At 36.5% G+C, this 11561-nt stretch overlaps 1 pseudogene; it reads left to right on the forward strand.

Annotated features, from left to right (window-relative positions):
* Positions 1–1190: 1190 nt before the first annotated feature.
* On the forward strand, positions 1191–1787 carry LOC141451039 (uncharacterized; annotated as a pseudogene).
* The last annotated feature ends 9774 nt before the right edge of the window (positions 1788–11561 follow it).

Consider the following 11561-nt stretch of genomic DNA (forward strand, 5'->3'; position numbering starts at 1 on the left):
GATATTGTAAAGCACGACTGCTTAGGAAGAACTTGCAAAAGAGGATTTCCAGAAGGCGAGCCACCGACTTCAATGCACAGTCAATTGAAGCGGTTTGGATCTGCTATTCTGCAATCTACAATGTTTAAGGACACAAGAAAAAAAAAAAAAAAACAAGCGTTAACAGTGCTGAATGAGAATTCAATTCAAGTCTCCTGAGTTGATCAAAAACACAAATTCCTAAACAATTTGGACGCAAGTTTATTTTTAACTCGTTACTTTAACTCGATTACTTTAAATACGATAGTTGATTATAAAGTATCTGAGACTCTGCGAGGTATAGGCAAAATGTTTTTTAAAGAATTCCGCCGAAGTCTAGATTGTTTCAAGCTCCTCTCTTTTACGTTTCGAAACCATTTAAACTTTCTTTGTATGGATATGAAGGAAAACAAGAGTTTGATTTCATAATTTTGCCTTCTATAAACACGGAATACATAGAGGTTTCAATCCTAGTGAAGAATATAATCTAATTTCTTTAAAATTATTCAGTTTATTTTTTTAACTTGATTTATTTGAAAGATATTTTTGTAACTTTAAAAATATTTCACGCGATACTGTGTTACGCTCCCCGATGGGGAAGGCAAAGCAGTGCCACTAGCTCAGTGAAGAAGGGGTGGGGAAGGGCGGTTTATAGTTGCCTTGAGCGCCACGCTGTTGTTTCGAGTGAAATAAGTACCGGTTTCAAGGGGATAAATGAAGATAAATAAAAGAAAATAAAATAATAAATGATTAAACAAATGGTGTAGGGAGAGAGGATGTTTATGGGCTGGTAAGAGTAGGTTCTTGGGGGTACAGCAGCGAAAACCCCCAATACCCGGAATAGTAGGTTGGCTGGAGTAAAAGAGAGAACAGTAACTATAAGGAAGCAGGAATTTAATTTAATTTAGATTTACGGAGCAATCAGTCATCGTGTAATGCACCAGCTACAGCAGGTCGTACTCACTTCAATATCAGAATAGGCTATTTTATGATCTATAACAGAAAATATAATGCTTGGTTAGCAATTCTTGAACATGAATATTATATTAGTTATACAAACAAAGCTTGGAATTAAATTAATGGGCCCAGCTGACCAAAGAATATTTTCAACACATTGTATACATTTAATAAGAAAAATAAATAAATTTAAATAATAATAATAATAAAAAAAAAAACTTCAGTTCGGAATAATAACAGATTCAAACTTTGTCAAATTGTCCAATCTCCATTACCTTTGCTACCACCAGCGCTGGGGTTCACTCACCGCTCCTTTTAAATTCAACTTGAATTGGGCAGACGCCTGGTTCTCTACTCTTGCCTGTACGCCTTTAGAGTTTTCGTTCTCTCGGTACACGATAAATCCTCCTGCAAGCGAGTTTTCGTTTACTTTTCTTCACCAGCTATCCAAAGGCTCAACTTACTTCGCCAGCGTCAGAACCAACTCTGTTCGGTTCGCAACTTTTTTTTTCCTCATCTGCTCCCACTGCCTTCTGTACTCCTGGATTTTCTCTCTTCTTTTGTTTCCGCTCACTTTTGGTCTTCTAATCCTTTCTTTTCCCAACTATTACTAAGCCTAATTTTTTTTTTTATTACACAAAATCAAATTCACTTCATTAAGAGGTGCATTACAAATGACTGACCCCCCTCTCAACAAAAAAAAAAATATTATTTATTTATATATTTTGGTTTTTGTCTGTATAAATAATCACTGCCTCTCTCTCTTCCACCAGACTGACTGACCTAGCTATTATTTTCTTTTTAACCCCTAACATTCTCCCTTCCTTCCTAGGAAAGAAAATAATAGCACAACGAGACGTAGCCTGATTAATAACTTTTATTAACTTTGAATGTAGCGGCAACCTGGGAGAGAAAAGTTAACGAAGGAAGGAATTAATGGGACTAGGACTCTTCTTGCACTGGTTGTTCTTTAAGGTCCTTTACGCTCCATACCCCCGCAAATACTCCTGTTGAGGGGTCTTCAAGTTCGTACGCTACAGAGGAAATCTTTTTCCTCACCTTCCGTTTGACAAACTTCGGTGCCAGCTTCCCCGAAAAGTAAGATGAAGCATCGGATTGTGGATGGGTTCTACACCATACTACCTGCCCCTCTAGATATTCCACAGGCCTTCTCCTTAAATTATAAGCGCGTTGCCCCTTTTCATAAGCGCGATCGAGACGGTCCTGGACTTCCTTGTAAAGGATTGGCATCGCCTTCAGCTTTTCCATATGTCGTTCGCGATTCAGACCTATTTCACCGCTGGTCTCATCCGGTGGGTCCCTCTCATACTCAAACGCGGTCCTGGGCAGTTCTCGGCCGTAGTTTAGGTATGCGGGAGTGTACCCGGTGGCGTCGTGTACTGCTGTCTTTATCGCGAATTCCAGTTTTGATAGCTCCTTATCCCAATGGCGATGGTTCTCCCGTATATAAGACGACATCATGGTTTTTATTACCCTATTAACTCTCTCCGTGGGATTCGCCTGAGGGTGATAAAGACTGGTGAACCACGTCTTTGTCCCATATTCTTGCATCTTTTCCTGTAACTGGCGACCTTTGAACTGTACGCCATTGTCACAGATGATTATCTGGGGAACACCAAACTTCAGGAAAACTTTTTCTTCCAACAAGTTTGCTATCTTATTGGATGTGGCGGTCCGCAACGGAAGTAATATGGAATACTTTGAAAAATAGTCGCATACCACTAGCAGCCATCTGTTTAATTTAGTGGACAAGGGAAGTGGGCCCATTAGATCGGCAGTAATTACCTGCCAGGGGCTTTCCGCAACTCTCTGCCCTCCCATCAACCCTGCTGGTCCCTGTTGAGAGGGTTTCATTGCGAGACAGGTCGGACACCTAGCAACGTACCTCGCTGTATCTGCAGCCATTCCTGGCCAATAATAACCTTCCTTCAGTCGCTGAAGAGTCTTGTAGGAACCTAAATGACCTGACATAGAACTATCATGGAAGTCGAATAACAGCTTCTTCCTTTCGCTTTTTGGCACCACTAACTTCCAAGGACGATCCTCCCCCAAGATTTTCCTTCGATCCACTATTCTCTTGTACAGTTTCGACCCTTCTACTTTCCATAGTGGGTACTCATCAGGTCGCGTACTGACTTTAGTGCACAAATCTCGGTACCAGGAGTCTGTATGGCCAGTGCAATCTATTGCCGTCACCTCGGCATCCTCCTCAACCCTTGAAAGTGCATCCGCGGCCGCGTTTAACTTCCCCGGTCGGTGACGGATTTGGAAGGTGTATTGCTGTAATTTCACAGCCCACCTGGCTAGCCTGCCTTGTGGATCTTTTAGATTATTAAGCCACTTAAGCGCCATGTGATCAGTGACTACCGTAAATTCCATCCCCTCTAAGTAGGGTCTGAATTTCTCTATTGCCCAGAGAACGGCCAGGCACTCTTGCTCGGTAGTCGAGAACTTTTTCTCAGAGGCGGTCAGTCCTCTGCTAGCGTAGGCTATCGCCTTTTCGCCCTCCGGATACTCTTGGCACAAAATAGCCCCTACGCCCGAAGAGGACGCGTCTGTTTGAAGGATAAAGGGTAGGCTAAAATCTGGACAGGTCAAGATCGGTGAAGAAATAAGTTTATCTTTTATGGCAATGAATGCTGTTTCCTGTTCTTCATTCCATTGCCACCTTTTCCCTTTCTTTAGCAAGGTGGTTAACGGTGATATTATGGTTGAAAAGTCTGGGACAAATCGACGATACCACGACGCTAGGCCTATAAAACGTCTAACCTGCCTGATAGACTTTGGGGCTGGAAAAGTCATAATGGATGAGACCTTCTCAGGGTCTACTTGTAACCCATCCTTATTCACAACGTAGCCCAGGTACCTCAATTGCGACCTACAAAAGCGACATTTGTCCCAATTTATAGTTAATTTTGATTCAGCCAGTCGCCGAAATACCTCTTCTAATACCTCTACATGTTTTCCGAATTCGTTCGTCACCACCACAATGTCGTCGAGGTATACGAAAACATGTGGTTCTAGGTCAGCCCCCAGAACATGATCAATAAGCCTTTGCCACGTGGCTGGGGCGTTATGAAGCCCAAATGGCATCCTCGTGAATTCAAAGAGCCCACGACCAGGTACCGTAAAGGCCGTCTTTTCTTGACTACTTTCCTCCATTTGGATCTGCCAATATGCCGACTTTATGTCTACGGAAGAGAGATAATGTCCATCTCGTAACCGGTCAAGAATCTGAGAAACGAAAGGAAGAGGATAGGCATCTCTCTTCGTAACCGCATTTACCTGCCGGTAATCCACACAAAACCGATAAGTTCCGTCTGATTTCTTTACCAGTACGACAGGTGATGACCATGGGCTTTTGGATGGGACTACTATACCTTGCTCAAGCATGTCATCCAGCTCTTTGTTCAATGATTCCTGAACATGTGGCGAAACCGGGTAGTAGCGCTGTTTGATCGGACGGTGGTCTGTCTCGATCATGTGCTTGACTCTGCTGGTGCACCCTAGTTTCTGAGGTCGGGTCCCCTTCCATTTAGAAATCAGTTCCTCTAAGATTGGCTTCTGCCACTCCTCTAAGGAGGACTGATCAATTAAAGCTGGGACCGCCTCTACCGCCATGACTGAATCATTGAAGGTCCACGTCCGATTCCCTATGTCGGGTACTAAACTCATGTTCGTCCAAAAATCTATACCGAGAATTAGTGGGTATTTCAGGTTTGGTACTACTAGGAAATCGACCATCCTAACTTTAGCAGGAAGTACGACCTGCTGTAGCTGGTGCATTACACGATGACTGATTGCTCCGTAAATCTAAATTAAATTAAATTCCTGCTTCCTTATAGTTACTGTTCTCTCTTTTACTCCAGCCAACCTACTATTCCGGGTATTGGGGGTTTTCGCTGCTGTACCCCCAAGAACCTACTCTTACCAGCCCATAAACATCCTCTCTCCCTACACCATTTGTTTAATCATTTATTATTTTATTTTCTTTTATTTATCTTCATTTATCCCCTTGAAACCGGTACTTATTTCACTCGAAACAACAGCGTGGCGCTCAAGGCAACTATAAACCGCCCTTCCCCACCCCTTCTTCACTGAGCTAGTGGCACTGGTTATGTTTTAGGTTAAATTTGGGAAAAACTTGACCCATAACTTTAAATAAAAACGATATTTGCTTCTCCTCTGATTAGGGAAGGAAAAATTAGACTTTACAAACTAAAACAGTTCCTTCAGTATAAATAACTAAATTTTAGGCTTTAATACGAGTATATTCCTCTCCCAAATTGGTGCTTCTACGTTAAAAATGACACCAGATCATAATTAAAAGACAAAATACAATTAAAAGACATCTTAAATAAATATGAGTACTCAAATTTAAGATAAAATTTGAAACAGCTCATTAAAAGGGAACGATGGGGATTACTTGATTTAGATGAGATAATTTAATTTAATTACAATTATTATAAATTTGTGACGTATTTAAGAACGTTGTCCTTATAATTACTGCTAATTTCGTTAATTATTATTTAAAGTTAAAAAAACAATGTTTTGTTCGTCTGCAGGCTTTATAATTTCTTTTATTAAGAAAAAAAGTTTCAAAGAAAGAAGGCTTAATATTAATTATGAAAAATATTAAAGTCTACTTTTTTTTACAACTAATTATGTGCATAAAAATTTAATAAATTAAAGAGAGGAAATAATTAAATAATTAACTGTTTTAAAAAGAAAATTTTCTCTTAAAATATTTTATAAAAATAGAAATAAATTGTTTTTTCGGAAATGGCCAGAGATAAATTTTTGGTTGTTGCGTTTTGACAGGAGCTTTTGAACTCATTCTCAGCCTTGTAAACCTCAAAGCAAGCCTAACAATAGGAATAATTAGAAAACACAACTGAACAATACTAGCCAATAAAAAAAAAGAAGTAGTATTACAAAATATTGTTGAACAACGCTAGCCAATAAAAAGGTAGTATTAAAGTAGTAACTTAAACAACAGTTTGCCCGTTCTCATTGCAAGAGAGAATAGAAATTTTACCTGGCCTACCAGGAGGCCCTTTTTACCTTAGCCCTTAAACTAATAGGACCAGTAAAGTTCTTATCGCCGCCCACAGTACGTGGAGAGTGGGTTAATAGTTATACTGCCTTTTTATTGGCTAGTTATGGTATACTGTACTTTAAATTTATTTAAAAATATTCAACTTTAATTTTTAATGCTATCTTTTTTCACTGGCTCATGTTCAGCTGCATTTTGCAATAATTACTGCTGCCACATAAGGCACCAACGGAAATGCTACGTAGAGAAATAATAAAAGTTTTGTAAAAGACTTCCTTTGTCCAGTGCCGAAGATTATCAACAATCTTATAATTTAAGCTTTAAATATGGCGAATTAGGGTACGTTCACAACAGAGCTGTGAGCATAGATGATAGCAGAGATGATAGGAGTGATGCATCAGCGCTTAAATAATACATTCGAATGTGAGCGTGCACAACGAAGCTGCGACTAGTGACTCATACGCGCTGCTATAAACGAGCATAGATGATAGAATTAAATATTTCATTTTTCTGCTAGCTGAACTCCAGTATCGGAACTTCAAAATAAGTTTCAAATTTGACTGCTGTTCAAAATGCCTCTGTTTTTCAAGACATTTGGTGAAAACCGGCATTATTTTTTACTATTTTATTATTTACTTTTAAACAATATTTTGTTTTTTAAATCGTGTTTACATTTATTTTTATGTGTATTTGTTTTTCTCAATAAAACCATTACTTCTATGGTTATAGGATTTCCATGACAATTTTTCCAAAGTTTTCTTAATTTTGACCTTATTTTTTCTAAAATATAGTCGAATGTGGGTGGACCCATCCTCACATATTCAAAAAAACGATCCGGATAATTTCTAAGTTCCTTATATAAATGGTGAAATTCACCCAAAGTACATTGTTTTTTCTTTAAAATATACCATTTTGTTGCTTCTTCACTACTCGACATGTTGCATGTATCACAGCTTCGTTGTGCACACTAATCAGCGATTATATTTTACTCTATCAGTTATCATCTCTGCTATCGTCTATACTCACAGTTCCGTTGTGAACGTACCCTTAGAAGCTAATTTAGAATCTACTTTCTTTAGTGTGCAAGAAAGTTTTAGTCATTAAAAGTAAATTTTGTTATTTAGTAAATTGTATGCATAAAATATACCATAAATTAAATGAAGTTGAGATAAGTTTCATTAATATTATGTTTGTAAAATTCAATTTAAAAATAATAGCGTCTGGCACCGGGGATTGCTTGCCAAACTCACGAGCATCCTACCAACTACATATTTTCTCATCCTTCAATCTTACCTTACTGGACGCTTATTTAGTGTCGTCTGTGGAAATTCCTACTCTCCTTGTTACCCAGTTCGAGCAGGTGTTCCCCAGGGAAGTGTCCTTGGGCCTGTACTCTACACCATATACACTGCTGATATTCCTACCAATCCTCGTACCTTCCTTTTTACTTATGCCGATGATACGGCCATCCTCTCTCCTCATAAAGACCCGGTCCTTGCCTACCGCTTCCTCCAATCCCATATAGAATCTCTTGAGCCTTGGCTAAAGAAATGGAGAATTAAAATTAATGAAAATAAATGTAATTACATTACATTCTCCCTAAGGCGAACTATCCTTCCACCCGTTTACCTAAACCTCACTCCTCTTCCCACAACAGATTGTGTTAAGTATCTAGGATTCTTCATGGACAAACGCCTAACCTGGAATCCACATACTAGACTCAAACGGAAAGAACTGAACAGACGATACAAACTTCTCTCTAGACTTCTTGACAAGCGATCTAAACTCTCTCTACAGAATAAACGACTTATCTATACTATGATACTAAAACCTGCCTGGACTTACGGAATGGAACTTTGGGGCTCAGCCAAAGCTTCCAATATCTACAGAATCCAATCCTTCCAGTCAAAAACTCTCCGTAGAATCGCTAATGCTCCTTACTTTGTTTCCAATCATACCTTGCACCGAGATTTCCTTGTTCCCTATGTTTCTGAAGCTGTAAGATCCCGATACTTTAAATTCCACACATCAATCACCTCACATCCCAATCCTTTAGTAGCTCAACTTACCACTCTACCAGGAAATCCTCCCAGGCGGTTGAAGCGCAGGTGGCCACGCGATCTTCTAAATGAAGTAAGAGCCAATGTACAATAGTGAACTGTACCACTTTGGGAGTTTCACCAATGGGTGAATTCTCCCCTCATACATTCATGTATCTATTCCATTATCATGTTGTATCAGCTTCACTTCATGCAGAATTATTCTGCAGTTGTGAAAATAAATAAATTAAAAAAAAAAATATAATAGTTCTTCCCGGGCAAAAACAAAACAGGAATAGCTGTAAAGGCAAAAAATAAAATAAAATAAGCAAGTATCTAGTTGAAGTTAACAAGAGAAACTACTTCGCTATTTCACGTGGCGGTGAGAAAAATTCTAGAAAAAGACAACAGTAAAAAAAAAGGGAAAAATTAAAATAACAAAAATAGTATAAAGTGAAAAAGCATTAAGCGAGTATAGTTGTACTTCAGCAGGATTATATTTTTTAATTTGCATTTTAATTTTTTTACTCTCTCATCTTTATTGCGTTCATTTAATATTTTGCCTTTTCATCCCCTTGAAATGAATCGATCCAACAGAAGTTCTTGTTGTGTTCATATCTTCGCAATTGAGTACCACTTCAAGTGATGGTAAAACATTTACTAGTAGAATAGCTCATAAAGTGAATAAGATGAAAAAGACGTCCTTTGGAAAAACTATATAAGTTTCAACTACGTAGTGTGATATTTTCACTAAAATATGATTAGAATCATGGCTAAACATATTTTTTTCTGCAACCATGTAGTTCCCTACATGGGAACTAATGTTCTCATTATTCAATTAAAATCAGCTGTGTAATGCCTAACTTCCCACACTAGTGGGGAAAAATTCCCATTAGTGTCACTTTCCTCACTAGTGAGTGGAAAAACTTTATTGTGCTTCCTTGATATAAGAAGTTTTGTTATTAACATAAATATTTTCTGTAAAACTTTAATAAGCTTATTTAACGTAACTAAATAATTAAAAAACGAATATTAAAAAATAAAATAAAAATTGAAAGGAATATAGAAATAAAAATAATACTTTAATAAATAATTAGATATTTTTAATTATAACAGTTAAAAAGGTTATAGTGTTACCTTATAGAAATTTAAAATGGATTCTAGTGATTCCTGTTTAGAAAACACTCCTCCATCAATAAAAGAAACAGCAGAAAATGTAATAAGTAATGTAAACACGTAAGTAATGTAAATAATTGTAATATAACAATAAATGTTTATAATAAATAAATTACTTTTTGTAGACTGTAAAAATGAAATTTTTAATTTTTTTAGTTAATAAATCTAATGGTTGCAGAAAAAATATAATATTTAACTCGAGTGTCAAGTATTTTCCTCACACTTGTTAAATAAATAACTATTTTTCGGTGATAGGAGTTTGGTTTGATTAGTAAATGCATTATTTTCTTTTTAATTTAAAACTATTCTTTCATTTAGGATGCAATAGAAACACTTTCTTATTGAGTTAGTTGCTCAACATTTGTGCTGTTTGAGATTATAAAAATAAGATAATTATTATAAGAGTCGTAAATTCACAAACATCGAGACGACTATAGTGAGCTATCAAGGAGTGAGAAAAAAACAAAATGAACTCAATCAAAATGAATAAAAAAATGGTTTGTTATTAATAATCTTTTCAAAAATTGTTATTATGTTCTAATAATTATTTTAATTTATCGACGACGAACGACTGTATCGATATTTTTGCACCATTTGCTAAAAAATCAGCAAATATCACCGAAGCATGGAAGTCAGTAATAATTAATTATACCAAATTAGACCAAGCACCAGTAGACGTTGACATTTTAGAATAGTGGAAAACACATGAGAATTCCTTCAAAAATTTGTCTAGAATGGCGAAAGATATTTTTAGTATCTGTGCAACTTCAGTGCCATCTGAAAGATTATTTTCACAAGCTGCTTTGATAATGACCAATAGAAGATCTTCTCTAATATTTGACTCAGTAAAAGCTCTTTTATGTATCAATGCTTGGGCAAAGAGTAACTTAAAAACGAAAATTTATGGCAATATTTATTAGATGCATAGATAGTCTTTTTTTTCAAATTCATTTTTTTTTTTTTTTTTTTTTTTTTTTTGTAATTTATTTGTTATTCACAATCTGCAAAAGAATAAAATGCAATCAGTGAATAAGATGAAAGAAGACATCAAATTCATTAATTCTAAAATTCTAAAATATAATTCAAATAATATCTAAGTTCAAAGTAATAGATTATTAATAGTGAAATTTATGAAAGTGAATGAATGAGTGAAATTTAGTGAATTTATGTAAAAATTATATAATTCTATTTATATTTATTTTTTACTGTTTGTCCATGTTATTCCCATGGGTAACGTCCCATGGGATGAGATGGGATGGGACAGCAGACATTTGTATTTCCCGTGGTAGTCGATACTTGATATTGTAAAATAAATTTAGGCTGAAATTTGCAGTTGAGTAAGTGCAACAAAATAGAACTCATTCATCATCTATGTAACTGGATGGTGCTATGAGAAGGATTTCGAGTGTCAGAATGATACTGAATTGTCATACTTAGATTATACTTTTGAGTGTTAAAGTTAATAAAGTTAATAAATTTTGTCGTTTTGTATGTCTCTTTGAACATGTAGTCCTATTTAGTAGACACTGTAACCGAAAAATAGTCGTAGGAGGCAGGAGCTGCTACATAATATAAATTTGCACTTTGGACTGCAAGACCAGGTGCTGTTTACAGCTAATATTCCAAAATAAAAGTAAAAAAAAATTCATTCTCTACCGTGCGTTCGGCCTGGCCAGTGCCTGCTTATGTTATCTATCGTCTGTGAGTTTTATCTTTTTATTAGTATTTCGTATCCAGTATAAGTTTTCCTTTTGTATGATTTTTTTTCCTCAATTAAAGGTATTTTGTCGTTTGGATCATTAAGCATAAGAGAGAATTTTATTTTACTCCCTATCGCCCCGGGAATTTTCTCCAAGACCCTCCCTCCTCTCACCAGTGAGCTATCCCGCCAGAGGCACCCTTAAGGGTATTTTTCTTTTGAGGCTGGTTAGGGATATCGTCTCTGATAGCTTCGGCTATCTGGCGCCCGCAAGGATACCGCCCCTGACCGGTCACAACACTAAACGTAAACTTTCATAAATTTAATAATTTTATTTGAAATGTATTCCATATTAATATTATAATGGGAATCCCATGGGATGGGATGGGATGGGACAGGCATAAATTGCCATGGGATGGGATGAGATGGGTTAGAAAAATATGTCCCATGGACAAGCTTGCCTATAAGCTTGTAAATAAATAATAATAATAATATTATTAATTTGGGTGAATGTATTTGGGTTAGGCGTTAGCTACCTATACGCAAATTCTTGCTTTACACTGTTCCAAACCAGGTAAACAGACTTTAGCAAAGA

Source organism: Rhodnius prolixus, unplaced genomic scaffold, assembly GCF_049639745.1.
Source record: "Rhodnius prolixus isolate KJV_2025 unplaced genomic scaffold, Rpr scaffold_8, whole genome shotgun sequence".
Lineage (NCBI taxonomy): Eukaryota > Metazoa > Arthropoda > Insecta > Hemiptera > Reduviidae > Rhodnius > Rhodnius prolixus.